General features: G+C 36.1%; 1 protein-coding gene across 2 annotated transcripts in view; it reads left to right on the forward strand.

Moving 5' to 3' along the window:
* Positions 1–27,422, forward strand: part of otud7a (OTU deubiquitinase 7A) — a 113,261-nt gene that overhangs the window by 6,383 nt on the left and 79,456 nt on the right. The gene's annotated exons all lie outside the window — the stretch shown is intronic.

Genomic DNA, 27,422 nt, shown 5'->3' on the forward strand with positions numbered 1-27,422 from the left:
CTCTCGCTCTAGTCACGCGCGCGCACCCTACCGGGAGAAGAGCCCGTACGGCCCATACAAGGACCTTCCGGTCTATTAACGTCAAGTCGAGCTATACTCGAAAAAAACTCTCCGAAACTTGTGAGAAACCGGAGAGGAGTATTTTTGACACAGAAATACTCCATCAAACGTCCAACATTAGTTTTTGAAACTTTGTCTATGTTTAGGATGGGAATCCAAGTCTTTAACAGTGTAAAAAGCTCAGTATGCATCAAACAGCATTTCACCCCCCCCCCCCCCCCTTTAAGATCCACTATTTTGCTCTCTATGACTGACTTTTCGTTTTAATTTCTTAATTTTTTTGCATTTAAAATGAGAAAAGTTTCACACTGATCCAATGTCTGCGTTATTTTTCTCAAGAAGTTATGACCGATAAAATGTCTTTGAAGTCGTTTATACTAGAATTGCGTGTATCTCTTAACCCCTTCACACAAGTGCTCGTCTTGCGTCTCCAGTAGTTTGTCGTTTGTTCCGTATGATCGGTTTCAATTGCGAATGTGAAGCAACAGCCCAGGCCAGTGTTGCCATCTTGTGGACAAACTAATTAGAGCAAAATATTCAAGGCGCATGTGCTAGTTGAGTTTACAGAGCATGTGTGGTTAGAAAGATGTGTTTGCAATAGAGTGCTGCAGGGATGTATTTTTGTTGGCCAAACCCCTGAAACGAGTTTGCAATTTCGCACTTCCATTTCCATCATCCTGAAGTCAATGGGTTTTTGGTTAAAGGCTTGAAATACAGAAGCGGACAGTCGTGGAGTATTTTTACTTTCTAATCAAGTACATTTTTAAGTATATACTTCATCAGTGTTTTTCTTTAGAAAACTTTTACTTCACTGCATTCCAAAGCATATTATATGTCATACTTTTTAGAAATGTATAGTGTATTGTATGTAATACATTATACACTAAATGTATAGTGTATTGTGTATGTATTCACTATACATTTCATAAATAAAAGTTGTTGTTTTCTTACCTTTAATACTTAATTACACAATTTTTTTACTTTTTTACTTTTACTCAAGTAAAACTTTGAATACTTTTACTTGAGTAAAAGTAAACAGTACTATATTTTTAATGTAATTAAGTATTAACTAATATTCAATATGAAATGTATTGATGTAAAAAGTACAATATTATGTTTTATGATGTTGTGAAGTAAACTTTTTCCAAAGAAGAACACTGATAAAGTACACATACTTGAAAAACCAAATTACTTGGAAATACTTGAGTACTGTCCGCCTCTGTTTCAAGATATTTTCATGTTTTAATCTATGATATAAAATACATCAGTAATACCCTCTTGTGATTTTTTTAAAGCATTTAATTGTCTTAAAAATCGGTGGCTAGCAAGTAGCTAAATGGGACTACATTAAAATAGCAAATTCATCTACTCACTAGTCCGCTTAATGGTGTTTATAATTGTGCTCCTGCAAACTATTAGAACTCAAACTTTCAGGAACATTTTTTTTAAAACAAAGACTGAAAGAGTTGTCGGAAGTCATGCGCCTGTATTGTAGGTTGTTTATGTCCTCTGTTTGGCTTTTGACTTCTGCTGATTGTATTTACGCTTCAAAATTCATAAAAGTTGTGTTCATTTGTGAAGATTATCACAGTGAACAAAATGTGTAAGAATCATAATCTTTTGTTTGTCACAGGCCTTATTTTCTGCAATAATCCAAAAAGCCAAGCCAGGTGTTTTTTTTTTTTGTCAAGGGAACCAGGGTGATGCAAACTTCCAGGTTGGCCTACAAAAAATGTCAACCTGCACCACTCTATACGCACATACTATGCTGATTTTGAAATTTACGTAACACATGCTATATACCCTGGTGTAGTATACATATATGTATACTTTAGGATTTTGTTAAAACGCAATATTGGAGAAGTTTCCCAGTATGTTGATGTTGCTCTTTTCTATGTAGTGAATGTACATGTGACCGGTGCTAGCAAAAGGAGTCTCACGGGATAATTTCGAGCTACAGGCAAATAAGTGAAATATGGCGATTTGGTTTGAAAATGGTTTTACTTGCACTGACTGACAGCTACGACGTGTGCACACTTAAGGCCAAAGTATACACACAAAGTATACACACATACACACAATTATAGTATTTCAAAATATCTGTCATGTTGAGTATTCACACAAACATTTTCTGTTATGTCTTGAGTGAACTTTTGGTTAACTGTTGGGGAAAAACATCTGATGTGTAACATTATATTAGACTCGTGCATTACAGTAGTTAATGTATAGGCTGTCTCAATGTTAATCAAACTATTATCATGGGAAAAAAAGTTGAATATATATATATATTTTTTTATATATATTATGCTTAGTGTGTCAAATTTTGTGTTATTAGCAGAGATTTTAAGGTATGGTTGCTAGGTGATTTTATTTTGGAACCTACAGAAATCTTGACTTTGCTGACTCTATCAACTTGTGTAGCTCAGTCACTTTTTGTTCGATTTTAACAAATCACACGTCATTTTGTAGGTTTTTTTAAATAGATAATGTGAAAATAACTTACAAATCTGTGAAAATTTGCTCCTTTTGCCAGCATGGGTCATATGTAGTAACTGGTGGATTTCAAGCCTCAAAAAGCACCATTAAAGTTAGTCCATACATATTTGTCTGCTATATTTTAAGTCTTCTGAAGCCATTTGTTTTTTGTTTTTATTCAGTTTTGGTCTGTTGCAATTTTCCATCATTATTCTCTGCCTATGCGTATTCAAACTTGGCACATCAAGGCAAATGTAACTACTAATTGCCATAAACATCGTATGCACTTTATTGTAAGTCCCTGTAGTACGAAAGTATCTGCCAAGAACAAATGTAAATGTAATCAAGAGTGAGGGAAAATTTTATATACAGATTTTTTCCTAAGAAGTAACTCTCCACAATTTTACACTAGGCTATATTTAGAGTGTCAACATGAAAGCAGTTTAAATATAGCAAAATACTGTTGTATTCTGCATTTAACTCCTGGAAAAGTGTAATATTTTGTCCTTTTTTGTGATTGTTTGGCTTTGTAAAAGTTGTCAAGACCATTTCAGTGTCGCTCAAATGGGCTTACAAAGGAAGCTCGTCCCATCAAAGGCAGAAGCTGCCTATTTTTCCACAGCATTCCATCTGCCTCCCACCTCATTCTCCAGAAGTTTGAGTCCTTGAGATGAGATGAAATGAGTCAAGTGGCCCACAGCAATCAGTGCTCAATCACTGCACGGGGCTTTGAAGAGCTCCCCGCTCCCTCCGCGGCTCCACAGGTGGGGAAGCAATGTTAAGCGGCCTGTCCACAGGCAGGGAGAGGTCACCCAGAGGGCAAAAGGGATTGTGGGGAGGAGCGGTCCGGAGAGAGAAAATAGGGAATGAAGGGATTGAAAAGACAGCGAGAAAAAATCAGGGAGGGTTGCACAGGTCAGAAGGTGGCTTTCTAGATGGGATGGGTCATTCTGTGATGACTAATTTCCTGAAATTTCTCTCCTTCATGATCTCTGTCTCTAATCTTGGTGTTAACGTTCATACTGATTGTCGGGCCACTAAGATAGGCCTACTCCAAACAAATCAAGAAAAAGAAAAAGCTTGCTACTATAGTTTCATGGCCAAATCAAGCCACAAAAGAAGATAGATAGATAGATAGATAGATAGATAGATAGATAGATAGATAGATAGATAGATAGATAGATGGATAGATGGATAGATGGATAGATGGATAGATGGATGGATGGATAATTTGATCCAATTGATGATTTGATGGTTTACTTGAAGATGTTTTTTTTAATATAACTTTGACATGGTTGTAGTGTGCGTGCGTGCGTGCGTGCGTGCGTGTGTGTGTGTTTGTGTGTGTTGACCATTGTGATAATGTTCACTTTGATCCTATTTAAATGAAAATTGTCGACTGACAAGATGTGTACAGATTCACTTTAGATGAGTGCAGAGGTTTATAGAGGAGAATATGGCGAGTCAAGCAGCTTGTGGTGGGATGTGAATGTGTCTGAGGAATTATAATGAATTTACAGAGATTAGGCATGTACTAAATTATAAAATATTTGACAGATAAAATAACATTATTTTCATATTATGGCCGACAACTGATAAATGGAAGAAATTAAAACATACTATACTATTTGGTCTTACTAAAGAATATAAATGTATAAATAAAAAAATAAATATAGTCAAAGTCAATATTTTTTTAAAACCCATAAGCTGATTATTTTTTTATATTATGGCCAATTAAATCTACACAATTTGGTCTAAATAAATTAAAAATTGTATATATATATATATATATATATATATATATATATATATATATATATATATATATATATATATATATATATATATATATATATATATATATATATATAGTGAGGAAAATAAGTATTTGAACAGCCATTATTTTGCAAGTTCTCCCACTTAGAAATCATGGAGGGGTCTGAAATTGTCATCGTAGGTTTATGTCCACTGTGAGAGACATAATCTAAAAAAAAAAATCCAGAAATCACAATGCATGATTTTTTAAACTATTTATTTTTACGATGCAGCTGCAAATAAGTATTAGAACACCTGAGAAAATCAATGTTAATATTTGGTACATTAGCCTTTGCAATTACATAGGTCAAACGTTTCCTGTAGTTTTTCACCAGGTTTGCACACACTGCAGGAGGGATTTTGGCTCACTCCTCCACACAGTTCTTCTCTAGATCAGTCAGGTTTCTGGCCTGTCGCTGAGAAACAGAGTTTGAGCTCCCTCCAAAGATTCTCTATTGGGTTAAGGTCTGGAGACTGGCTAGGCCACGGCAGAATCTTGATATGCTTCTTAAAGAGACACTCCTTGGTTATCCTGGCTGTGTACTTCAGGTCATTGTCATGTTGGAAGACCCAGCCTCGACCCATCTATATATATATATATATATATATATATATATATATATATATATATATATATAGTTTAAAAATATATATTCTTTTACAGATTGAATCTAACAGTGATATTAAATGACTAGTGTTTTAGTGTTTTTAAGGATAATCTTAAGTTTCAGAAACATGGGCCAGGTAAAAAAAAAAAAAAGAAGAAAATTATATATATATATATATATATATATATATATATATATATATATATATATATATATATATATATATATATATATATATTAGGGCTGTACTAGAATATTCGAATATTCGTTCGGTGAGGTGGCATTCGATTTTCAGTTTTGAGATTCGAATATTCGTGTTTTTTTTTCAACACGTGACTTCCGTCGCAGACTTATTCTCAATCATGCTTGAAATAATAATAATTAATTTTAAAAAACCCCGCAACGTGCTTTCAATAAAAGCATTGCGCATTTTAAAGATTTAAATTAACAAAAAGTCAGAATAAGACAAAATAAATCCCTTATATAGAATAAAACTAATTGTAATAGATATTACATTTTGTGTCATTTTAAAAACAATTCATTTATTCTTATTCAACTGTTTATAAGCATGCAGTTCATTGAAATCACTGTGTGTTACTAATTTAATTTCTGTTTTGGGATTCATTTGTTTTAAAGAAAGGTTCGTTATTAATACCTTATTAAAGTTCTTGCTCTTAACAGCATTTGTGTTTTGTATCACTTGTGCACTGTCCGTTTTCGGAGCATAAACCTGCCCGTGTAATGCGTACCGGAAACTGTTCTATTTAAAAGATTATTAAATGTTTATTAATATTTAAAGAATGTGTGCCACCTGATCATATTGCACCAAATGCAACACTGCACTCCACTGGGTCTGCCGCAACACATTTCCGATGCCGAAGAGTGAAACGTGAAGTCGTGAAAGATGATACAAATGCAAACCGACACTATTATTATATATTTAGCCCCACCCACCGAAGCTTCGAATTTGAATTTCGATATTGATTGCCACCTAAGCTTCGAAGCTCAAAAAATGGCATTCGAAACAGCCCTAATATATATATATATATATATATATATATATATATATATATATATATATATATATATATATATATATATATATATATATATATATATATATATATATATATATATATATATTAAAACTATAATATTAATATAGTATTTTGGCTTTCTTTTTATTTTATTGTATTTCTGTCGCAGTATATTGATTTTGAGATTTGCTAAAGGTAACATAAAACAAAGTTATTAAAAATTAACTGGTCTTAGTGTTGGATGGTGACAAATGTAATCTAAATGTAAAAATAGGAGAAATGAGCAGGACAATTAAATACCCAATACTGATCCAAACACAAAGATCAAATTAAAAATGATGATGTAATCACACCACAGTAAAAAAGGTTGTAAACTCGTAGCTTATTCTTGAGTGTTTTGTAACCAAACATCATGACGTCACTCCTTATGAGGCAGAACTATGCTATTAATGCTTTCCTGTAGCTCAACCAGTAGAGTGTGGTGCCAGCAACGCCAAGGTCATGGGTTCAATTCCCAGGGAGAGCAAGAACTGACAATAATGTAAAAATGTGTACCTTGAATGCAATGTAAGTCGCTTTGGATAAAAGCGTCTGCCAAATGCGTAAATGTAAATGTAAATTAAAACAAGTCACTTGCTGCATTACCTAGTAGAGATGTCCTTAAGAAAGAAGTGTGTCCTCATAAGCTGACGTGAGAGTCAAACTTCAGATGTGACTGACAGTCTGTGGATAAACTCAAAGTGTGGTGAGGAATCTGGCTGACAGCTCAGAGACCGTACCAGGAACAGAGGCTATGGGATGGAGGACCTGACAGGTTAAATATGCCCCTCAATCCGACAGACGTTAGGTCAGGTCATGACTCGCTAGTGTGAGGATTAAAGAACACACTGGAGATGGATAGTGTGAGAAGTTCTAATGATGGAGGCATGAGGACAGGGTTACTGAAGGTCACAGCCGTGTGCTTTGACCTTTGATGGTAGAGGTTATGAATTTGTTTTGGGTCAGGTGATGATCTGCTTCTTGGTGGATCTACAGAAATTAAACTCATTTAAGGATCTGATTGGCCTATATGATTAAATAAAGGAAAAAATAATTGCAATCAATAATTTCATCTTGAAAGGGTACTCTATAGTACTCTGAGGCCTGGTTTCACAGACAGGGCTTAGATTAAACCAGGATTAGGGCTTAGTTTAAATGGGACATTTCTTCTGTCGAATTTCAAGAACTTAACCTGGCTAATGTTTTTTATTTTGTTCATAATTTCCTTGTCATTTTGTCCCCTCTACACAATAGTGGACTATTCTGTAAATATGTATTTAATATTTTCGATTTCTTCTGATTTTTTTTATTATCATAATTAAGTAGCCTATGTTCTGCAAAATTCAACAATTGTTTCCTCAGATTTTTCACAAGAATAAGCAAATTTTTCTTCTTTTTTTTCAAAATGTAAAAGCAATTGCATTCTGCGTGGGCCTGGAAATTTAATTAGCTGATGGTTTTGCTTTTTATCAGGTTACGCACATTAGACTCATGTGTGACTCAAACACTGATGCATTTACTGGAATCTACAAGATTGCATTTGAGTAGGATGTGGAAACAAAATTGGCATTGATTCCATTGTTGTTTAAAAGTAAAAATGTGAATGGGACTTTTGGTACACACTTAAACGATTTTTAACCTACACAACCACCAGTCATGTACTTACATGATGTCGCCAGTGGACCCTGTGTTTTACTGGATGTTGCAGTAATATTGTTGTTAGCATATGTCATCGTATCACCGTGAACTTTTAAGGAGTATTTCATTCACTCCCAATGATTTCAGAAGTAAATCATTCTAATTTGTGTTACCTAAGAGGCTAAATAGTGGTTAGATTGTCTTTGTGCTGCTTTGTCTCAAAAGCTAACAGGCCTATAGGTTTATACACACAGCTAGCATGCTAAAAGACAGCACAGTAAAGTCCACATTAAAAAGCTGTGTCTTCAATTTCATTGACTGCTGCTACAACTAAACATATGTAGGCCGATGTCTTTACATTTAGTCAACTTGCACTGTATTTTGAACATCTTGCAGCATTAGCACTACGTTTTTACGACAGAAAATGTTCCCCTTTACTTTTTAAGATTAAAGGGTTACTTCAGCGATTAGCATATGGCTTTGTATCAGTAGAAACCCTGGAGTATATTCAAATGATTGTTTTTTATGCGTTTTGGCTTGTTTTGAAAACGATGACGCCATGCGCATGCATATTACATTTTCAGTCTATAGGTGTGTAGGTTTTCTTTAAAAAGTGGCATCACCACCTACAGGCCTGACATTAGAATACAGCGCTTCAGTAGCTTTCGCAGGTCCGTGTGAACATGGATAGTTTTGACAACATTGCTGTCTGTACAAGAAAAAACAAAGTAAAAACTGAACTGTTTTTAGTACATCATTGTTGTGTAAACATACCAGGGAGTTAAGGTCACCTTATCTTACCTCTATACTAAAGCGCTTTTGCACCAGAGGAAAGTTTTTATAGTTCCTATAACTATATTATGGATGTACCTAGCCAGATCCACATCAAGATGTTTGGTCTGGAAGCTCACCATTGACAGGGCTCAATCCGAGGGGCGGGATAAACGGTTGTCCTTCGAACTCCCATTGCACTGAGTTAGATAGCGCTACAACCAACCAGAGCAATGTGAAGCAGAGCTAGTATCCGTATCCGGTCGGAAAAACTCCAAACACATCTTCCCTTCTTAAGAATGACTTCAGTGCCGTTCTTTGTTCTTTTCTCAAAGAAAAGCTTAACTCCAAGTCTTCAAGAGTAGCATACAAAGACCGCGGTTCGCCAGCTTCTGTGTTTACAAGTAACACGCGGAACTGTCACAGCTCTGCCATCATGTTAAGCCCGCCCTCTGACTCTATACACGATTTGATTGGCCCGACCAGAGTTCGGTTTTTCCAGCTCAGAAGTCTATTGAGTGTTGCTAGAAAACTCTCACTGTAAATTAGATTTTCTGCCGCTAGGGTGCATCTGGATTTCTATGCTAGGAAGTACCCGTTTTTTGGCGCGTTTGCACTGCAGGAAATGGGAATGATTTTAGTTATACAAACGCCTTTTGCGGGACTAAATTAGTTCTACTTTAGAGTACTAGAGTACTAATTGACTTAAGTATGCGTTTATTTGGCGGAACGCATGCCATGCGAAACACCAGTCTGGCGTCCACCATTTTTAAAAAGCCATGTAAACACACAGTTTAAATACAGTATACTGTACTTACTCCAGGAACTAATTCCACGAACATGGAAAACAGCGAAAGAAAGGATTTATGTTTTGCCTTTGTCTGCGGCGCTGTTCTTTGCTCTTGGTTCTTTATCATAGGAGATTTTGTCTCTTAGTACTCCTTTTTGCTCTTTCAATCACATGACTTATATGTCTAAATTCCGTCTCCATTATCACAAAACCCAAAACACACAACAAAGCTACGATTACGGCACCCTGAATCCCCCAGTTACTGGCCCTATATGGGAAAATGTAGTCATTGGTGGACCACCCTTTAGTCGTTCCTATAACTGAGTTCCTATAACTGAGTTCCTATAACTGCCTCCTGTGAAAACCCCTCTAGTTTGTGATGGCCATGTCCCCACATTTTGGGAAGAAAATGAGTAACAAACACCATTTATGTTAACTTTTACTTGTTAATGGCTGTCTAAATGGCACACTTGATATGGCCTCTGGTTGCATATGTCTATGAAGTACACTTGTTTTTGTACTATTACCCATTCTGTACTATACTGTAGATTTCATCAACAGGGTGCATTTTGGGATCAGTTGAGCACAGGACACAAGCTAAGGGACTGATCATCCTGTAGCGGTCCACTCTTGTGGAGTCGAAAGGCCAAACCACACAATAATGCAAGGGCACTCTACTGATGATGTGTCTTGTGCCCAATTGACCCGAAATGGTACCCTGACCAAGACTTACCTCCAGTTGATGGTCTACCACTCCTAGCAACAAGGTAAATCTTGACAAAAAAGTGCTTACTGCATACTGGCACAAGACACAGCATCTTACACGTCCTGTGTTTTGATTCTCAGTCCATGGCAAATTGCAGACGGCAAAGGCTGATGCTCTAAAAACTTGAAGCTCCATAGATATGCACACTAAAGTTCAAAAGCTTGTGTTTTTTTACAGCAGGGTGAACAAGCAAACTTCATATTCTTTCTATATTATATTCACTGGACGTAAGTAGGCCATTCTACTACAGTTGGAGGATTTCTGCATACTTCAACTAGACAGAAGTAGGACATGAATTAAAACAATCCGATGAGACCGAAAACATCTCTCAGTAGCGTAAGAGAACAGTAAGGCGAACAAGAGGAGAATGAAGGAGGGGTGAAGGATATGGATGTTTGGGCTCTTCTCTAAAGGAAGAGAGGGGCAATGTCAATCATATCTGGAAGAAAGCCATGCTTAGACACATAAGTGAGACAGAGAAAATTTGATCAAGAGGGACGCTGGGTGTTTTGGGACAAACAAACGCCCCCTCGCTGGACAAACGCACGCACACGATGAAGGGCCGGTGGCCAGCGGTGACATTCGCACTGTGGCGTTTACTCTGTCATGGGGGATGGGTGCAAGAAAATGACAGCCCTGACACAAACTGACACACAGCAGGCAAACCGAGCTCAACAGGCACGTCATCTCCACCCAGTGTCCCGCTGAGCCTTTGTTTCCCATCAGCACTGTCTCAGGAGGCAACATCGAGCTGTTGTGTGCCAAAACGAACGACAGATTTTCAAAGTCGACTGTTCAAGCAATTGAGAACCAACTCGATCGGCCTTTAAGGGTTTTTTTGCGGATAGTTTGTCATGGTGGACACAATCTAACAAGTTAGCTTTGACTGTTTCCGTTCAAAGTTGCAAATTTAACTTAATACAAATTTGGAATATCGCATAAAGCATTTGCAAATGCAAATTTCCACCCAGTGAGCCGAAGAGAACAAAATCATCACGTCCTGATAAAATGCAGCTTAATATCACTGAGAAAAATGGATATTGATGCTGTAGGAGAAGCCACTATATATAATAATGTCTGTATATTACTCCTCAGAGTCAGAACGCACCGACAAAACGCATTAAAGTTATCTTGCTTTCGGATATGGATGCCTGCTGTTTGGGATCGTAGTCGTCTAAGACAGTTCTGGAGGGAATTATCCCGAACGACTCCTATGCTTTGGCATTTCAGAATGATCAAAACACCATTTTAGATGCTGTGCATATATAGAGATCGGTTTGCTGGTTGATCCAGCTATGCTGTCCCATCGCAAAACTACATTAATTTTTCGAAGTGCATCAAGGAATTAATTCGGTAAATCTGTTGCCATTGTAGTTTATGCACGTTTTCTTATGCAACTCAGATGAGGGCATACATTTTTTATGTGCATTTTTTGAATTTATGGACATCTCACCATTTCCAATCAGCATTTATTTAACATTTTTCATGCGATATCTCAAAATGTGCATAATGGCTATTGTTTGTTTACTGTAAACGTACGTTTAGATAGAGAAATGAAATCTATAAAAAAAAAAAAATGAAAACTCAGATTTTGTTTTTCCTGGATTCTTTTAAATGGTTAAATTTAATATTAGAAATAAAAAATTATGTCTATTTGATTGAAATTATGAAACTTAAAACGTTTCCTAAATTCCATGTTTTGTGTTTAAAATGTTCTGGATTTTTTTTTTTAATTTAATTTTAATAATAATAAAAAATAATCAATTAAATTTATTTAACTTTAACACTTTAATAAATTATTACAATTTTACAGTAATAGGGGCATGTAAAATGACCCCCCCCCCCAGATTTCTGCTGTCAATTTTTATTTATGATTTATGACTTTATTATCAAAGTGACAGTAAAATGAAGGTGTCAAACATTAGCAATGTAAATATCTATTAAATTGTAATCAAAAGAAAATTAAAAACAGGGAAAACAGGGAAAATTAATAGTACTTTAAAAAAAATCATTTTAATATTAAAAGTATTGATATTTCGGTTAAATAAATAAAAAAAGTTAAACCAAACTTTTATTTTGACGAGTTGTCATGAAGACCTTTACATTTCGGTGTGTATATGATATGACAAGTTTTTCTCAAATGAAATGGTGAAATGCTGGGGGTGGTTCTCAAAACACATCTGGAGATAAAGTTCATGTGTTCATGTCACATGAATGTGTGTAGTGTGTGTGTAGAACTCATTCACAGAGCCATATACAAGCTCTATATAGTAGTCTTTTACTAGTCAAAGACACTTATCTATATCGTGATTTGATTTATTGTACAGCCCTGCTTTTGATTTATTCAGAGGTGGACAGTAACTAAGTACATTTACTTGAGTACTGTACTTAAGTACACTTTTTGAGTATCTGTACTTTACTGGAGTATTATTTTTTCTGGAAACTTCTGACTTTTACTTCACTACATTTCTATCTAGGTCGAAAGTCGTTTCTGTAGCAACTCTGAAAGTCGGTGTATAATTTTTTTCCTTCTTTAAAAGGTTTTTTGTTGTTGTTGTTTCAGACAGTCTGTCGGGAATCACTCTTATAGGGTCATATACATTTTCCCAACTTTTTTTGAACACTGATCAGTTCATAGCAAAATGGAAGAAGACGTTCTAAGGCACAAGTGTGTGCACCCATAGCCATACTTTGAAAGTATGTTTCAGTTAAAAAAAAAATCAAGATTAGTTTAGTTGGCATATACTTGGTGCATGTCTTATAAAATATTAAACATATAAACATCTGGGAGAAAGAGAAGAGTAAAGTTGGGAGAATATCAGGTGTGTATCAGTGTATTGGATCCGTGCATTCAGCCTTAAAGTAACAGCAGCTTTGTAAAGAGCTTTGTAACTTATAAACAAGTATTTAAATTAGTTTAAGTTGGTCGTATGCTAGTACATCAGATGAAGCATCACTGAATGACTTAAACCATGATGACATTGTGCATTTATACAACAATAATAAAATAATGCATTGGCCTAAACAAGGAAATTTACTTTGATACTTAAGTACTTTTGAAAACAAATACTTCTCTACTTTTACTTGAGTAAAAATCTGTTTTTACAACTTTCACTTGTAACGGAGAAATATTTGACCAGCAGTACTTTTACTTTTACTCAAGTAATAGAGTTGTGCACTTTGTCCACCTCTGGATTTATTTATCCCAAATGTGTCAAATGACAGTTGTAAATTCCTTTCTATGACTGGAGATTTCTTCTCCATCGCAGAAATCGAAATTATAGCCACAGTGGTTGAACTTGTAACATGCAACACAAAAATGTCTTTACAGGTTAGCTCAAACCTCATTTGCACTTTGAGACATTTTTCGCTTTGGAAAACCTGGCACCTCAGTGTCGACATTCAGCTGTGAAATTGCACTCTTGCGCCATATATCACTATAACATATTATGTTTTATTTAGGGAAATCTTTGGAATTGTCTTCATGTAAATCACCTGGTGGACCCCTCTAGATCTGGGTCAACTGATGTTGCATTAGCGGAGCTCTTGTTCAGCCTGGAAAGTAGGACAGAAACTAGAGAGAGACACAATGAGAGAAAAAGAGAAGCCCGGTTCTGGCGCAGCTGACCCAACCTACCGCTGCGTTCAAAGCCGTGTTGGTTCTGTCTGTTCCCTTGCCAATCCATGGAGAGTCCAGGCCCAAACACAGAACCTTTACTAGAAAAGGATTGGACCAGAGCCATAGAGAGAATGCTACTAAGCTAAGCTATAGACGAGTATCCCACTTATACATCATTTTGTGTACATGACATATTCTGCACATCCCATATATCCACAAATCTTTGTTAATTGCCAGCTTACTGTCTACAAATAATTGAATATTACTAAATAAAATAAAAAACGCAGAATGAAACGGTTGCTTGTCTGATAGGACTGCTTATAACTGCCTTTGTGCGACAAAGCCCATTATGACAGAACTTTCATTTTGATATTTTTAATCAACTTTTGAGATTATTGATATAATCCTAACGATTAGAGTAAAAAAAACTCTAACGGACATCTTGCTAATATGTATTGCTAATGCTAATTATTTTAAGCATTGCTAACGTTTGATGATGTTTGTATAGACATAGACTTCATATATAAGAAGGTGCAGATGGTGCACTCCGATTACTTATGAATGGGAGAAAGTGCAACACCCAATATGGCGAATAAGCCCCGCCTTCTAAATGAACAAGCCAATCGTTAATTAGTAAAGTTACTGCGTCACAGCCATAGACCATAAAAGAATATGGAAGACGCATCTTCACCACCTTCCATTGAAGAAAAGTGAAGTGTGGATGAGCCATCGTCCGAATATTTGGGACTAAGTCTGCGCAGTAGAGAGCAGGAAGTAGAGATATCAAAGCCCGCCCACACTCTCGCAGATGGCGGTCATGATGATGGTGTGAAATAAATAGAAATTTTGTAGAATGTAAAATGATATGTTTTGTCATGATTTGAGAGATTAGAACGTAAATTTATGAGATAGTGTCAAATTTCATTGGTGATTTTAAATATAAAATTTAATCGTAAGTTTGGCAAACATTTTGGAGAATTTGATGTTTCCCCATTCAAAGAAATAAGAGCTCCACTTGCATGCCCGAGAGGCATTTCAAAGATGGCCGCCAAGTGTAATGACTGAAAATCAAACCCATGATGTAATTTCTCAGAGCGTGATCATTAAGATCCTGTCTTTTGTTAGTGAAAGGGATAGTTTACCTAAAAAATGAAACTTTTGTCATCATTTGCTCTCATTTTGTTCCAACCCTGTAGGCTATACGTTTCTTTCTTCTGTTGAACACAAAAGAAGATATTCTGAAGAATGTTGGAAAGCCATTGACTTCCATAGTATGACCCCCCCCCCCCCCCAAAAAAAAAATACAAAAACAAAAAAACAATTGACCCAAACCAACCAAACCCTTTTTTTTTTACAACACCGGCAAAGATTGTTTATTCCAGCGATTCTAGCGCGCATGCAGAGAGGGCTGCCAAGTTTTTAAAACAAAACCCGCCAACTACTAGCCAAAAACAATAGCTTCTCGGGGGGTTCTCTGGAAAAAAATGGCGTTTGGGCGCTAAAATGTGTGTTATTTTGGCAAGGTTGCCCGCTAATATCTGCATTCCTGGGTCTATATATCACATAATTGAGGTTTCTTCAACCCGCGGACATGGAAAACAACCTGCACAAAAAAACGTGGACTTGGCAACACAGTGCAGTTGAGCTCTGTTGACATTTGACAACTAACGTTATGCGTCGTTCCGTTGCTCTGATTGGTTGTAGGTCTATCCAATTGAGGTCCTGGTTCGGTTAAAACACGCCCCATAATCACAGCCCAATGGAGCCGTTTCAGACTCTTATTCTGACTAGAATTGAGTATGACCACGTCAGGCTAATGATTTATCCCAATGGAGGAGGAAAATGTATGGCTTTCTGTCTTGTATCCCACCATCTAAATGATGGTCAATGGAGTCATTTTGAGCATGTGGAAATGAACAGAAATAAGGTAACACAACCACTTATATACATGATGAAAACATTTGACCCGGTTACTTGGTTGACTAATAAAATGGTTTGTCGTGCATGCCATATATATGTATATAACACATATTTCAATATTTTATTGTACACCTATTGTTGACTAGAATCGTTACCATCTTTCGCCCCGCTAACGACGGCCCTGTTTAGAAATAATTAATTTGACATGTTTGGTGCATGAACCAATTGGCGTCTAAATGCAGAGGTTTTATGAACTGCACCAATGTCTATCCGTGAACAATATAGGCCTTCTAAAGGCAACACAAACAACAGTATTTTGACAGTGCGCTTAATTTTCTGGCTTCCAACATCCAACATGTTTGCACCTTCAATGCCTATGTCTTTCTGTCAGGCTCGTTTAGACGCCTGTTGCTGGCTGAAGCATCTGCTGCTGCAGTGAGAACTGGAGTTTTGAGCTTTCTGTCAGCTGGTGGAACAAACGCTTACACGCCCAGATGGGTCTGACTGGCGGCTGCAGATGCAGACATTCCGAGATGCCGTCACGTGTCAGATCACGAGTCGAGGCGTCGGGGACGAAGTTAGAAAGGGAAGGAGGGGGTGACGAAAAAGCGCTTTCCTCATGACACTTAACCCCACTCGTTGTTTCCATGCGAAAAGACTTGACCTGAACCTCATGCAAGTCCTCATGCAAGAGATGAGATACACCCACCGTGGCCGCCCTCAATAATCTTTGGGAATATGTGTGCGGAAGTGTGCACACTAAAACGAATGTGTTGTACGACTAGCATTAATAAACCCGTCTAAAATTAATGAAACCGTTTCCTCAAATGCCAAAGTTGTGAAAAGGAATCAAATATGCAGATAGATGTTTTCTCAGCAAGTAAGAGCTAATCGCTCATTTCAAAAGTGGTTCTTAGTCATTCTTTCACAATGCTCAGCCATGATGCTTAGTTCCCCTTTAAAGGGGTCATGAACTGCATTGTTTTATAATGTTTACTGTGATGCACTTAAAATGTTAGTATGGTTTTTACATCAAAAATGGTCATTAATATATAAATAAAATGCTTTTTCACCTCTGATTTGAATGCTCTAATTTGAAATTTGATTTCTCAGTTCATTACTTTTTTTTTTAAAGAATATATAATAAAACATCTGTCATCATTTGCATTGTTTCAAATCTTTCTTTTGCTCAGCACAAAAGGTGAATTTTTTAAGAATGTCCAAAATGCTCTTTTTAGTTTCATTTAAGCAAATGAGGATTAGCCCTAATCCTCATTTGCTTAAATGAAACTAAAAAGAGCATTTTGGACATTCTTAAAAATTGAAAGCTAAGCTTCAAAATGATAAAAAGCACCAAAAAAGTAGTTCATAAAACTACTTTATGCACTATATGCAAGTTGTCTGATGTGATATGATAGCTTTGCGTGGGAAACAGACCAAACGCTGTTATTAAAGCTTCACTTCCCATTTATTGTCTTGGAAAAGAGCAGCCAGCACATCATTTAAAATATCTCATTTTATCTTCCACAGAAAAAGAAAGTCATGAAGGTTTTGATTTAAATAAATGATTAACTATCCCAAATATACAGTATATTTCAATATGCTTTAATGGAATCCTGAGTGTCATCTAACAGTAGCTGTAAAATAATGAACCCTGAGATTTATAGTCAGTTGTTTGGTTGTACCGTGTACGACTGGAGTTATTACCGAACACATTGACATGCTTTTGATAATGGCTTGAGCCTTCAGCAGATCCGGTACATATATTCTTTCCCATACTTCCGTCCGGCTTTTTACATCCATACCCACACACACACACACACACACACACACACACACACACACACACACACACACACACACACACACACACACACACACACACACACACACACACACACACACACACACACACACACAAGCTAACCATTGTGGCTGGTGGAGGAGAGATTGGAAGAGAGTGATTGATTCAGAGGCTGAATAGCCTTTTCTACCCTGCATTGAAATTCAGTCATTGAATCTGCTGCTTTCGAGCAGGTTCCGACAGCAGAAGCACTTCCCGTGACTGCGATTCAGTGTCCAGTGTAATAATATCTCTTTAGCTTCACAAACTGCATGGTGTGTATAACATTCTGGAACATATGTTTGTAGTAATAAGGTATGTGTTTGTGGTTGATATCAGTTTCATTTCTTTAAAAATGTCTTTTCACAGAAAACTACTGGAGTTATTCACAGCAGACGACCTCAAAAACGTTCCATTGTGTTTTTTTAGTTAATGAATAAAAGATAATCTTGTTTTCAGAGATTTTTTAAACATATAATATGTAGTATATGCATTAAAAATATTGACAATAGAGTTTATTAGAGAATTATATTTTGCATTTTTAAACAACATTGGATTAAAATTCGAAATAAACATTTATTGCTGAAATGATAACTGAACACCACTCACAACATACAAGTCAGGCCAGTTTAGCATGCCATTTTTTTAACCATAGGTTCATATTGCATACGGTTTTGTGTTTTTAATTGTGAATTATCTTTTAGATATTTTAAATGTATGGTATCCATGAAAACAATGATATTTTGTGCCATGTACAGCTGCTATCAGAAGTCTCTAAGTGATCCAAGTGCATTAATGGTTGTGATTAATAGTTTTTTAATCTATTTCATTGTGAGATAACGCTTTCATTGACCTTTAGACTCACAGTTTGTATTGAAGCTTTGTCTTGTACAGGAAATTCAAAAGAGGTTATCAGTTCACAGCTGAGCATATTATCATAAAAAGTCTGGTTTGGCAAATGTTCTGTAGACTCAATGTACTGAATAAGCCTCTTACCTCATCAGTTATGTGTAGACCAGACATCATGACATCAGGCTGGAACAAGATGTCACATTTGAATCGCAATCTCTCTCTGTTTGTTCATTTTCCACACATGTGAAATACAGATTATCCAGAACTTTATTTGAAATCCAAACAAAGATGTGTGATGTCATCGTCCATTAAGAACCAGACATCCTTTTACAAGAATGTGTTTTGGCTGATTCCTTGTTGTTACTATGTGGGTCTTTAACATAGAATTTAATTAACTGATTTTTAAAATTGCATTAGCAGTTATTTCCTTTAAATACCCCCATTAAAATCACTCATCAAGTCCAATTATTTTTCCCGTGTTGAGGTATTTCCTGTTGAAACAGGAAGAAACATGAAGAGCACTTTAAAAACAAATGTGCTTGCTAATCACAGGTGGTTTTAGGGGGTGGGGCATTCTCATTCTGGGGAGCATTTGATTGGGCAAAAAATCCGTGTGGTGCAGGATGAGTCATCAATCATTTGTATCCATTTTTCCAGAAGAAAAATTTGTAAACAGGAATTTTAAATATGGTACTTAAAAAAAGTAGATTTTGACTATTTTATGTACACTAAAATATAAAACTATGTTGTATTTTTATTCTAGCAATTTTAGATTTTGAATATGATAATAAAACAGAAAAAAGCAAAGTAAAAAAAAATGACTGAAAAATTAAAGATTCATAAAAGTTTTTGATCAAGTTATAAAACATCAAAGAACAATTTGAAAAACTAAACAAAGCAAAATAAATAAAAAATAATAATAATTAAAACAAACTAACCAATAGACTAACCAAGGTTTTAGGGGCTGGACATTCTCATTTTAGAGAGCATTTGATTGGACATCTTTCGGTGCCGTGCCGGATAAGTTATCAATCATTTTTATCTATTTTTCCAGTGAAGAGAAATTAATTTGATAAATAAAAATTTGAAATCTATATATCTTGTAAGAGCAGCGGCATAATTGTTATAACAGTAATGGCAGTAATAATGTGTTAAATGTGTATATCTGGTAAGATATGAAATATATATTTCTAGTCATAAAACAAAGAGCAATTTTAAAAAAACAAAGCAAAACGAACAAAACAACAAATAGCCAACAGACTACACGTGATTTGGTGTTTGCTGGGAAATATTGTTGGTTTAATATTTTTAACCCGTGGAATTTATTTTCTTTTTTTATATATATGTTTATCATAAAATTGTGAATAGATACAATAGAATATATGCAATATTCCACCACTGTGTTAAAATTTAGAGTGGTTTCTGTAAAATGAGACTTTTTTTAAATTATTTTTTTCAATGTACACTGTCAGAAAAAAAGGTACATTTCTATCACTGGGGCGGTACCCTAAGGTACAAAACCGAAAAGGTACTAATATGTACTTTTAAGGTACGACTATGTACCTTTAGGGTACTAATGCACACTCCTAAAGTACTGATATGTACCTTTTAAGGTACTAATATGTACCATTTAGGGGTGAGAAAGGTACAAAGATGTACCTTTTCACTTTTGTACCTTAGGGTACCGCCCCAGTGACAGCACTGTACCTTTTTTTCTGAGAGTGTATGTGGGTAGGGCACTCTTTTAATTTCAGATATGCTTAATAAAAAAAAATGCGAAATGTGCTTCAGAGTTGAAAAAATAAGTAACCCGGTTGCCTTACATTTTTGAGTTCATTGAAATTAAAAATTTGAGTTGATACAATAAAGGAAATTGGTTTAATAAATAGAAACTCAAAATATTATTGTATCTGAACCACATAAAAAAATGATAAATCATAAAAATAGCACAATTTGGCATGTTTCACTTCATGAACACAAATAAAAAACACAATTACCCAAATTTGAATAATATTTGAATAAAGGTTGTTGATTCTCAAAAAAAATCATTGTATTAACTAAAATTTTTAATTTTAATGAACTCAAATTTTGAAGGCAACCAGGTTACTTGTTTATTAAATATTATTTTAGAGTGTGGTTTTAGGGATGGGACATTCGCTTTCTGGGGAGAATTTGATTGCACAACAATCTGTGCCATGCAGTCATCAGTCATTTTTATTTATTTTTTCAATGGAATTGATTTTTTTTTTTTAAAAACAACGTTAAATCAATTGTTCACTTTAAACTGCATATCTTGTAAGAGTAAACAAAATATGGATGACACACATTTAAAGGCAAGAAAACCGTAACTTAGATATCAAATGATATTTAAATAGTTAATTTGTATTAACAAAAGCAGATGGGTTCTCTGAATGAAAAAAAAAAAAAATTATTGCACATGCAGTGAAGTGTTTAACCACATGACAGATGTGTAGACTGAAGTGCGAATGAGTCTGGTATCTGTGAAGATCTGTATCGGTGAAGAATCTGTTCCTGAGAATGCAAAGACACGGCAAAAACGATCACGGGGACAGCTTATTCATAACTGTCTTTAATGACGCGTGACTTGTCATTTCCACACACATTTTATATTGTTGCAGCCACTGACACACAGGTTTTGTTTTAATTTAATTGGAGAAATATATTTGATGAAAAGGAGTCTGACTGTCATTCATGACACTTAGCTATTTGATCACAATACAAACTCATACATGATATGATTATTATTATTAAGATTATGTAATAATGTTATTGTGTGTGTGTGTGTGTGTGTGTGTGTGTGTGTGTAAGGGGGGAGGGGGTGCTATGACTGGAAATGTTTGAGTATGCTTCACTCATTTTGAAACTCTGAGAACAATATGAGAATGTTTTGAGTTTGTTTTCCGAAACCAAGAGTAGCGGTAGCTAATGAAATATTATGTCATCATCACCCTTATTAGATTGCACATTAGAGTCTAAGTAAAAAGGCTGGCATTAAACTGAGCCCAGCAGAGGGGTGTGGAGACTCCATCTGGTGTTCCTGGCATCCAGTGGGCACCGTGTTGCCCTGCCCAGTCTCACTGATCTCCAGAAACACAGAACACATGCTTCTGCAGGTATTTAAAGTCACCACAAACTAAACCATTTTTTTTTTTTTTTAATTTATGGAATATTGCTGTATTTTTTGAAAATGAATCATCCGTACACATCGTTATGTTTTAGAAATTCATGTGCCCTCGTAATCTTTACTCAAAATAACTCCCCCCTCCCTCGTGCATCTCTTCTCTTCTCTGATTATGTTTTTACTGGCGTGATGGTACAAGAGATCGACCAAAAGCAAACCAAAACCATCCAATCAATTCCCTATGGACAAAATTAAGTAATTAATCAAGTCCTGTCCTAAATATTTTCTAGATCAACAAGATGCTTCATTCGGATATATATGTAGGGAAGAACTTTAAAGGGGACCTATTAGGCAAAATTCTGTGTTTGAACACAGAAGTGTCCACATTGTGTGTAAACAACCAGCCTATAATGGTAAAAATCCACCCATCCTTTTTTTAATAATCCCTATCAATCATTATCAATATCAAGCGTATAGCGTCAGTTCTGGCAGGTCATGTTAGTGAAACTCGCATCAGCTGATCACGTCTACCTATAGGAATACGACGTCTATCACCGCATGCATATATTACCTCCTTCAGTGCTATCAGCAGCTGACGCATTCTCCAGAGCTCATTTAAATTTGGTTACAGCAATATAAATTTTGCAAATATGTGCTTGCTTGCTACGGGTCTTGGTGATGCTTCCCCCATACGATTGGGGAAACCAAAAAACATGCATCATAGTTTACTGCGTTAGGGGTCTACGCTTTTAGCCTGCATGCCAGCCGAACTCAGCCCCGCCTACAACACTTGAGCTCGGGCAGTTCTGGCCTCGATCCATAGAGGAGTAATTATGCCCAAACAGAAACTGTTCAGACCAATCAAATTGTCAGGGCGGGCTTTAGACGATGATGGACAGATGATAAACAGTAACGTAATCAATCATCCATTCTTCTAGGTTCTCTGGAAAAAAAGAGGGGTTTGGAGGATAAAATGTGTGTTATTTTGGCAAAGTTGCCTGCTAAAATTTGCATTGTCGTCTATATATCACATAATTGATGTCAATTCAACCTGCAGACATGTAAAACAACCCATGAGAAAACCGCAAACGTGGAAACACAGTGCAGTTGAGTTCTGTTGACATTCGACAACTAACGTTATGTGTCGATCCGTTGCTCTGATTGGTTGTAGGTCTATCCAGTGGAGGTCCTGGTGCAGTTGAAACACGCCCCATAATCACAACCCAATGGAGCCGTTTCAGAAGCCCCGTTTCCACCAAAATTACCCGGAACAATTTGTACCAGGAACTTTTTTACAGGAACTTTTCTCCCCCCCAGACCTGCAGCTGTCTGCGTTTCGACCGCGATAAAGTTCCGAGAAGATTAGGCAAATTAGTCCGGTGATGTAGGACTGCGCGCGACTGCTCCTCCAAATCAGTGAAGGACATGTAATCATTTTTAAGTGTACCGATTGAAAGATTTAGTGAACTGTTTACATGAGACGTTATCTAAACCGATCTGGTGTTTACATGTGATGACTTTCAATCGCAATCATTTTGTCACATAAGCAGTTTGTCTGCCACATCAAAAATGTCAACGCTGTTTTCTCCGGCAGCTGGAGTGTGTTAACTGAAGCCAGAGCAACTCTTAACGGCCACCAGGACTAATACAGTATTATTTATAACTATTTGTTGTAAAGTGTAATAATCATCTCAGAAAAAAAATCTTCTGTCAGGCGCAGTTAAAGTAAAAACTACTTGTGGCAATATACGCTGTGTCATTACTCCATTATCTTCATAACTTACGAAATAAAAAGTTTACCCCTCAGAAAAATGAGCTTTCCTCTCTTGTCAACACGAGCGCGGCGCGCGCCGTCACGTCATGTAAGGACACACACTTAAAAGTAATCGGTCAGGTCGTTTACATGGTGAAAAAAATTAATAACAAGTATGGAAGAGATTCAAGCTGTGCTGCTTTTGCAGGTTATGTATAGGTTTACTAAAGAGGTAATTAACAACGACAGAAAAGAGCACTAATATGCAGATTCAGCAGCATGCAGCATATTCAGAAAGCTTGTAAAGCTAGATTTAAAATGACAATGTATATTATTATCAGCTATTACGGACATTGAACGTGAGACGGCTGAGACGAACGCGCGCCATCAGACAGAGAGCAAGACTGATATTTACTGAACGCAGAACGAACCTCGCAAAAGACTTTTAAAAATGCCGGTTGAACTAAAATGCTGCCTGAGCTCAACCAATCAGCATGTTCAGCGCCCAAGTCCCGCCCTCGAAAGTTCCTGAACTTTGAAAAAGTACTACCTCGCGAGCAGGGCCGTTTGGAGGGGGAAATATTTACCCGGAACTTCATTTATACCCTGGTTCCTGCGGTCTAAACACACGAAGTACCACCCAAAGTTCCTAGTTCCTGGGTAAAGTTCCTGTGGTGGAAACGGGGCTAGACTCTTATTCTGACTAGAATTGAGTATGACGACTCCAGGCTAGTAAGCTTCCCCTAATAGGATAATAATAATTTAAATTTGGTAACATATTTTTGGTAACAAGTCCTTGCTTGCTGTGGCTTGGGGTGATGCTTCCCTTATAAGATTGGGGAAACCAAAAGATATGCTTGTATTATACAGTATTTTGCTGCCGCTAGGGGTGTAGGCTTTCCCCAAAAGATGTTCAATAAATTTAAATTTGTTTTTTAATATTTCTTTATTTCTTTAATATTTCTCATGAAGTCTGCACTTCACTACTGGTTATTTCTGACATTTTGTCTTAGTGAGATTCGTTTTGTTATTGACGTTGTATCTGGAAGGGGTATGGCGAGCAGCAGCTCATTTGCATTTAAAGGGACACGTACATTACATTTACATTTATGCATTTGGCAGACGCTTTTATCCAAAGCGACTTACATTGTATTCAAGGTACACACTTTACATTTTTGTCAAGTCTTGCTTTCCCTGGGAATCGAAGCCATGACCTTGGCGTTGCTAACGCCATGCTCTACTCATTGAGCTACAGGAAAGACATAAGCAGTCCGTTTTTGCTCACACCCAAATAGGGACAAATTTGACAAAGTATAATAATTGGTATACTAGGTTTAATGATTTGGGTGGTATTTTGAGCTGAAACTTCAGAGAAACATTGTAAGGACAACAGAGATTTATATTAAATTTTGTGAAAAGGGGCAAAATATGTCCCCATAATGACGAGTTATTGTATTAGATAGATCTATTGCTATATTTTGACTGGTTCAACCATCGTGATTGTGGTATTCCATCACCAACCCTGGTGTTATGTGAAATCAGACAAAGGGAATATTACTTATTTCTTCTGAACATGGTTTCACTGAACAAAAAAACATGTGTAATGTTGGGGAGAATACTAATATGCTGTAGTGTTTGTTGTGGGCTAGTTGAAACATCGAGATACATAGAGCAGCTTGGTTGTTGGCCGATTGTAGTCAGCAAAACATAAAACCCCATACCACCCTTGTGTGCAGGTGAGGTGAACCCATGAGGCCGTGCGGCCCATAGAGACAGACTCCATTCACATCTCAGACAAGAGACTGAGAGGTTTAACAAGAGATCAAGTTCATGTGTTTAGATCTCTTTCCATGTCAGATTTACATTGTATTTTAGTGTTAGTTCAAATTAACTGCACAAACTCAAACATGTTGATAATATAATGAGAATCAGATAATTTATAAGCCTGGATTTCAGTGGATTTATACCCCAAGGCTTGATTGAATCAAAAATACAATAAAATAGTAATATTATGAAATATTATTACAATTAAAATAACTGTATTCTACTTTCCTATATTTTAACAGTTCTGTTGCTTAATATTTAAAGCTACACTGTGTGATATTTTCCCCCATCTAGTGGTGAAAAGGTATATGACCATCCAGTGAATAATAGTTTCTGTTCCTCTCAATTTCGATTTCGTTTCAACTCCTACGGTGGACGATTTAGTCATGGCTTCCAGTTCGACCTCTTCGGTTAGTGTTGCTTCAACTCAAGTGATGAGGTAATTTTTGAAAACTATTATAATTTGCAGTTATTTAATTTACCAAATGATCTATGATCAAATTAATCAATGTAAAATGAATAATAGTTTTACGTTTTCGTTATTTTTAACCAGTTCATTGCTAACATCAGCTATCAGGTTCCCAGACGAATGCAAGCTCTTAGTAAAGTAACTTTTATCAGTGCTATCGTTATTCTGTATATTGTACAACACCACTAGCGTAAGGCAAACAAATGATAACAAATGATAAAAATAAACAAAAGGGGCTTAAGAGTGATCCTCCATCATCATATAGCAGCCTCAAGCAATCCTCCTCTTTACATTCGACACAGTGCCATCGAGTGTAAAAACGCGAAAAGCGAAGCTTGAATTTACGGGTATGTCCCTCTTTGGCAAATGTACTTTCAAGATGGAGGAGCAACATGGCGACCGCAATCCGAACCCTCAACATGTATGTATTTTCAATGGTTTATTATAAAATTACGAGAATGCATTATTACTTGAAAGAAGTAAATATACATTAATGAGCACATATATTTTTGAAAGAACTAAGTGATTTTAGCTAAGAATAAACTAAAAAAGTTACACAGTGTAGCTTTAATAAACAGCATCCATCTGAATATTGTAACATTAGGCTATACATGTATTTACTGGAACTAAGGCATTGTTGTTGTATCCCCCTGATATTTTTTACTTTATGCCCCCCAAAATGTCAAAATGAATATCGATACAGAAATTAAAAACATCATAAAATGCTCACCATGACAGTATTTAAGTCACTGAATGTTTGATTAGTAATTTATATTTATGTTTGAATATATTGCCATATCTAGACAAAAAAAGTGATTTTGAACATTATTGTTGAGTGTTTAGGGAAAATCTCACTTTGTGACTTGCCTTTATCCCTTTTTGATCACTCATGCCATTGTTAACGTCTTCATTTGAACAGAGGAGTGTTTCTCTCTAACTAGGTCTGAGAGACTGAATCTTCTCCGGCATGTTGCTAAATATAAAGAAGGCGCAGTTTCACAGGAGGGTGCTGATTCTTCTTTCAAATCCCTATACACTTTAGTGTTTTCTGATTTGTCTCACTGCAGAAGTGAACATGGATGAATTAGGTGCTTGTAATTAGCAGTCTGCTGGGATCTGTAACCTACAGTAACAGCGATGACAGCAGGCTTCTGAATGTTAGCATGCTAACAATCTGAGCAACAGATTGCATACTGTCCAGTATAGCAATTTGGATACAATATTGTAAAGGTGTCCTAACTAACTTTAGTTAGTATGTAATGTTGCTGTTTGCTGGTTACAAAGCTCAAAGTACACTGTTTGACTTCAACACATTTTTTATGATGTCACAATGTTATTCATTTAAATAATCTCTGTCCACGGTATACGCAAAAAAAGGGATTGGGCCTGGTTGAGCTGCATTAGAGATGCATTGTCTGTCTCTATGTCAAAAACTCATTTGTTTGACCTTTCTAAGGCTGACAAACCTAGTGGTTCAAATTGAGGGCTGGATGATTAATCACAATTAATCTGACAAGCTGCACATAAAAAAAATATTTGGTTTAGTTTTTTTGATTAATCGTGCAGCCCTATTGAAATTTATTTTAAACACTGTTCTTGAATATTATAACCCCAACATTTATCTGTGCACTGCTCATTTTATGGAGAGAGAGCACGATGCAGGCTACGCACAAAAGCTTCTCCTGAAATGAAGCATGTTCCCACTTTGTCGGGACAATCTGTTGTTTGTGCATAATAACTTGTAAGTATGTTTTATTATTTGTTGTTGCATTTTCTATTAACAGTTCCATTTATAAGTTTTATGTTGTTGCTATGATGTAAACTAAGGGCAAGGCTTTGCCTTCACTAGCCTGCTAGCTAACATTTCAGTGTTGATATTGTTTACTGTAGCTTTTGTAAGGCTGCCTCCTCCTTAGGAAAATTAACAATAGTTTTGTGATTCTTGTGAGTTGTGAATGGTTTTCGATTTCTGTTTGTATTACCATAGTTTTCTGACAAATG

This window comes from Pseudorasbora parva, chromosome 25 (genome assembly GCF_024679245.1).
Source record: "Pseudorasbora parva isolate DD20220531a chromosome 25, ASM2467924v1, whole genome shotgun sequence".
Lineage (NCBI taxonomy): Eukaryota > Metazoa > Chordata > Actinopteri > Cypriniformes > Gobionidae > Pseudorasbora > Pseudorasbora parva.